The sequence below is a fragment of the Meleagris gallopavo genome, chromosome 1, assembly GCF_000146605.3.
Source record: "Meleagris gallopavo isolate NT-WF06-2002-E0010 breed Aviagen turkey brand Nicholas breeding stock chromosome 1, Turkey_5.1, whole genome shotgun sequence".
Lineage (NCBI taxonomy): Eukaryota > Metazoa > Chordata > Aves > Galliformes > Phasianidae > Meleagris > Meleagris gallopavo.
Genome location: NC_015011.2, coordinates 81469979 through 81475978, shown reverse-complemented (window position 1 = coordinate 81475978; position 6000 = coordinate 81469979). Strand labels below are relative to the sequence as shown.

Genomic DNA, 6000 nt, shown 5'->3' with positions numbered 1-6000 from the left:
ACTGTCTTATTTTTGCTAAGTATAGTGTAAGAGAACTGTTGGTTATGCACTACTCCTGCACAGTCTGTGGCCAGTTTTTCAGCAGGATCCTGAATTTGCCTTGAGACCCACTTTGGCACCATTTTAACTGAGGAGAAGGAAGAAAAAGGAGAAGTGGAGGTCCAAACATAACAATTGTATGATTCTGTGATACTAAGAATTTACAGAGATGTTCTAGGTACCATCAAGAATAATCCTCCATCCATCCATTTCTTCAGCTTGTCTCATAACTCACAAAAACAACTAGGGAAATTAGCTGAAGGCTTTCACTTTAAAGAGCAGTCAGTGTTTGGAATTGCTTTCTTTAAAAGTTGCCAAAAATATTTTTTCCATTTAATTTGAAATTTCTCACAGCTTCTTCCTTTATTTTTCCAATAAATTAATGTTGGCTTGAAAAAACAATTGAGTGTCCTTTAAAGGAAAGAAAGGAAGAAAAAGAGGAGGAAAGTAAAAAAGTGGTCAAGAAAACTTTACAAGATGAAACAAGAGTTTGCTTTTTCAGTAAATAACTTCAAACTATGAAAAAGAAAATCTCTATAAAAGCCTTTTCTTCATCTCAAAATGTGTTGACATGAAGTGAGATGGATGGCTGTTGTTGCATTGAGTTGTATGCCCCGGAGAAGGAGACTCCAGGCAAGGACATGAGTCCACCACCTCCACCCCTCAAAATGGCCTCCTGTTGATGGGTGTATGGGTGGGCGTGAAGCGCTTTTCTCTTTACCCAGATGTGCCCTGAAAGGGATGCCCTGAAATACCCTGATTTTATTTATGATTAAAAAACTGTTAAAAGAAAAGGAAAACATGACTCAGTTCTCAGTTATTTTTGTCACTACATTAAGGCAGTGTTGTTAGCAGTATCCCAAACACTGCAGCTGGCAGCATGCTGTGCTGAGCTGGACTGCCTGAGACAGAAGAAAATAGGGCTGTTTTCAATCACTCCTGAATTTCTGTGCAAAATCACCCGTTCTCATTGTGTTAAACCCTGTCTTAACCCTCCTGGCTCATGCAAAGGGCAATTACTCGGCTCACATATCATTGCAGCCCACTGCTTATGATGTGTGGGTGATGCCTGAGGTGCTGCATCAGATGCTGGAGTCTTGCTAGGTGGCTTCTACTGGAAGACTGCCTCTTGCCCTGTACAGCCTGGGGGGGAGGTGAGGTTTTGCAAACTGGGAAGGGAAGGTGAGGAGCTGGCAGTTGGTGATTGGGAGTTGGCCGTTAGCAACTGGCCTCCAGCAACTGGCCACAGAACATTCCAGTGCCCTGCAGCTGAGGGTGATGGGCACAACTGATTGAGGGGAGGCCTGGGGCACAGCCCAGCTCCTGAGGAGGCCGTTGTTGGGCAATCTGGATTCCACATAGCACTGGTGGTAAGAGCTATGGGTCCCTTGGGGTAGTGTGAAGGTGTGAGGGGGGGTACTCAATCTGTGTTTGTTGGATATGTTTTCCACCTGTTGTAGAATGGCTCCCTTGCACCCTTTTTGAAATTCTCCACTGTGGAATTCATAGAATGGTTTCGTTTGGAAAAGACCTTTAAAATCATCTAGTTCTAACTCCCTGCTATAGGCAGGGATACCTCTCTCTAGACCAGGTTGCATGGAGCCCCATCCAGCCTGGCCTTGAATGCTTCCAGGGAAGGGACATTCACAACCTCACTGGACAACATATTCCAGTGTCTCACCACCCTCACAGTAAAGTGAGGGCAAAAATCTCTTCCTAGTATCTAGTCTAAATCCCACTAAATTCCTTTCCTTTGCTTCCGCCCAACCACTCCCATTTGCTTTTTTGCTGGCCTCCCTCACAAATTCCTCTAGTGACTTTCCTGCTCTGTCCCCAGACAGACCAACAGAACAGTCCTGAGGGAACAGAGGGCCACTGCACAGCCAGGGCCCCATTTGCTTTTCCCATCTTGTACCATCATGGCAGGCACAAAACACTGCACAGTCTCCAGGCTACTCTGCACCAGGCTGCACGGGTACTTCGCATGAGTTAGGTGAAGCTTGGGGTATTTATGTGAGGAGAGAATTCTTGCTCCCTCTGGCTCCTTCTTTTAAGCTCTCTGCTCCTTGGTAGTTTTCTTATTTGTCTAACATACCTTTCCTAGATAGTCTTTCATATCCCCTCTAGCAAAGGAGAATGGAGTGTGTAAGAATGTGGACACGTGCTACCTGCCTGTGGAAAGGTTTTTTATCATCCCTCAGAATGAGGTAGGAATAGGGCGGACAATGTGATTTTTGAAAGTAAATACAGAGGAATCCATTTTTCTCAGTGAATAATGTCATCTGAACTGAACTGAAAAAAGAATGTGAAAAAGGTGCAAGAAAAATGATATCTAGTGGAAAGATGAGCATAATTCTGCTGTGTACTCTTACAAAATTACATCCTTGTAACAGTCTGCAACCTTCCTTTCCATCCTTCTGTTTTTATGTTTTTAAAGCATATGGATTTGTTTGCATCCTAAGGGCTCAGGAAATCAGAAGACAGAAGTTTTAAAGTCAAGCTTTCCCTTAGGTGTATCTTACTATGCCTAGCTTCTGTGTGTTAAACTACCTGGAGTTCTCTTCTCTTTGACAGGTAGGACTAAGAGACAAAGGAATCACACCTCTAGGTTTGTTCCTTTCCTTACACTACCCCCTCTTACTGCCAGAGTCCCATGACAAGCAAATTGCTGTGACTAATAAATTCCATCTCACACTTCACATGAAGAGGTTTGGTGGCTTTTTCCAGAGCCTTAAATTGAATCAGGGATAAGCCAACAAAGAGATTACAGACATATCAAAAGTTTACTTTGCGTGATTGCCACATATTTGATGCCAGATACAGTATCCTGTTTTCCCTCTACACTTCACTTGGAAATCACATCAAATAAAACTCAACCTCTCAGTTATGTAAAAATTAAGCAAGCAGCCCTCTGGTTTTAAAATTCTTTTTATTTAGCAAGAAATGAAAAAAAAAACAACCACACAGGCATTATGCTGAGGAATTAAATGCAATTTGAGAAGAGATCATGATGAAAGGTTTCTTCAGATCTTTTTTGGGAGGTGGTCTCTGAGTCCAAATCATGACAAACAAGACTGGGTGGGAGAGAAGAGGGAAAACCAACTCACAGTGTTCTTTTGACTTAAAAATACTTTGGTTATTTACTGACAGCTTTTCCTCTAAGCTGTGACCTATTTTCACTTGCTGCATGGCATCTGATGAAACTTATGACTAAAATGAATCCTTTGTCACATTGGGAAATGAGAGTCCTCATTGGCAGAGGTTAGATTTTAGGATGATTTTCCTTAGACCTTACAGTTGCTTACAGATGCTCAGGTTTCTGCAGTAGCTCCTCATGCCCTCTCCTCGTAAGTCTTTTGATGTCAGTAAGTACAAGTGACCTTTCCCTTTCGGTCTATACAGATCAATGCTAGTCACTATAGTAGAGTTTCTGTTTATTACCCAACATTGTTGAGTTCATAAAACCATTTCATCTTTCCTCCATTACAATGAAGCCCACTGCTTTGGATTGCCCATACACGTTATAGACTGACAGAATAGTTTGGGTTGGAAGGGACTTTAAGGATCATCCATTTCCAGCCTTCTGTTTACCTCCCACTAGACCAGGTTGCCCAAGACCTTATCCAGACTGGTCCTGAACACTTAGAGGGATGGGACATTCACAGCTTTTCTGGGCAACCTGCTCCATTGCCTCACAGTAAAGAATTTATTTTTTACAGCTAGAATAAAACTCCCATTTTTTAGTTTTAAACTGTTCCCTCTTGTACCATCACTCTCTGCCTGTGTAAAAAGTTTGCTCTTCAGACTGAGATTAATTATGCTGCAAGCACTGGTGCATTTGGAAATTTAACTGTCCTTACCTGTACTTTGAAAATGGGAAGACTGTTGCTGAATTCTCTTGCAGCAGATGCTGGTGACTGCAATCAGTTCTGTCAAATAAGCATGCCTGATGCAGGGGGAAAGAAAATGTCTTCAGTGCTTTATGAGCCTGACTTAGAGAAAAATTCCTCCCCTGTCTCCCAGTCAGTTTACCTGCGAGTGTGCAAAGTCACACTGACATGCCCAGCAGATTTGTTTTCTCTTGTGCTACACATTCAGAAGTTGTGATCACTGTGGTGTGGAGGCTGAAAGTGAGCTGCTGAGGAAATTCAGTTTATTATCTTTGATAGATGAGATATGCTTTTATGCATTTTGCCAGCGTTTAGCTCATGAGCTCTGAAGGCACTGTAACTACTATCATCCATTTTCTATGAAAATCACACAGATACTTAACAAAAGGTTCTGAAGAATTTGTGTACATAGTCGGGGAAATATGTCTGTAGATGCATAAATATGCTCTGTACATTACAAAGTAAAAATGAGTCAGATTCTTGCCACAGGATCTCCTAGAGTAGTTCCCAAATGCCCATATTGATTTTCAGCTTGCAGAATTACATGTTCTGGGCAGCTTTTCCAAATGCCTTGAGCCTAAGGGTTTGCTGGGGCCTCAGCTCTTGCTACAGAGCTCTGACCTTTCTCTTACTGTCTGGGTACTGTCAAGGGGCTGCTGCATTGTGAGTCAGGAGAGAAAGGAACGATTTCCCAACCTGATAATTTCCAGATTTTCAGGGCTCTGAAATAGGTACAAGAACTGGGAAAGGAATTTGAGATTTTGTCCATTACACTTTCTCTGTGATCAGTTGAGACAAATAGGTGGGAGTTGGGCACTCATATTGAAAGCAGCACTTGAGTCCCATTTCCAGAAGAACCACTTGTGTTAGGGGCAGAACACACACAGGAAAAAGGAATGAGATGAGGCAGTGGAGGAGTGGGCAGCTCTCCTCACTGCCTTTGAGAACTGCGCTGTAGAAGTCACGTGTGCCAAAGCTTTATTTTCCAGATAAGACCTTCATCTTTAGAATTGTCAAGCAAGCTTTAAGTTTGTAACAGGAAAATTGACATTATCTTGCAAATGCTTTTATCCATCTTCAGGACAGAAAGATTATTTTTTGGAGTTTAAAACATAGCCCTTGAAGCCTTGTAGGCTTTATAAGCCTGCACTGTGTGGAGCAGAGAACAGGCTCTCCAGTGAAAGGTACAGGAACTTGCAGTTTATACGTATGTAGCACTTGCAATAACATCATAAATATTTCATTTCACTTCACACTTGCAGTTCCCAGCACTGTTAATATAGATGTATTGTCAATCTCCAGCCTCTGAGGAAGGAAAACTTGTCTGGAAACTGGTTCATTCCTTTACTGAAAGTGCATTCCCTCTACAACTCTGTAGAGCTGACTGTAAAGCATGGGCCCCTGGTTTCCCTTCTAAGTACATGAAGATTATTTTTGTTATTTCTTTCCTAGCAAAGACATTGGGATCTCTCATCTGACTTTCTGACAAAGTCTCAGTGGAATAGCTCAATTTCCTTAAATCTGTTGCACGATAGATATCGAAATAATTTTTGCTGCCAATTTGCTCAGTAATGCAACATGGGTGGGACTTTAGCAGCACTGAAAACACCACTGCAAATCAAGAATGTTTTTCCCTTGCAAGGCAATGTCTATATATACACATTAAAATCCCAGTGAGCTTCCTTAATCCTTTTGTGTTTGTGTATGTTCTAACAGTTTTAGAAGTGGTCAGTTATGAAATAAGCCAAAAGGTAAACTGAAATGTTTATCTGAGAAATGAACGTGATTTCATGCAGTAAGTTTTTGTGTCTATCATAATGAAAAGTAAAAAATCTTCTACTTGCATTGAACCTGAAAAAGCGTTAATCTCAAAAAAATTCTGATTTTGCTCTGGAAAGGTTTTAGTATGCCAGTGTGATGATATGTCAGAAGCGGATGGCAAGATCTGTGCTAATGCAGCTGCAGACATCAAGGCTCATTTTGCAGATTTAGAGAGACTGTGTGTCCTTGGGACTGCTCCATCACCATCTCCAACAGCTGATTTGACACTTAGTTGAGAGTCCAGTGGTAA

The 6000-nt window shown here is 41.8% G+C and overlaps 1 long non-coding RNA gene across 1 annotated transcript in view; it reads left to right on the top strand.

The window, feature by feature from the left end:
• The first annotated feature begins 529 nt into the window (after positions 1-529).
• Positions 530-6000, top strand: part of LOC109369433 — a 47207-nt gene continuing 41736 nt past the window's right edge. The window contains exon 1 of the long non-coding RNA XR_002118463.2: positions 530-1409. This is a non-coding gene — a long non-coding RNA (uncharacterized LOC109369433). The remainder of the gene's footprint in view (positions 1410-6000) is intronic.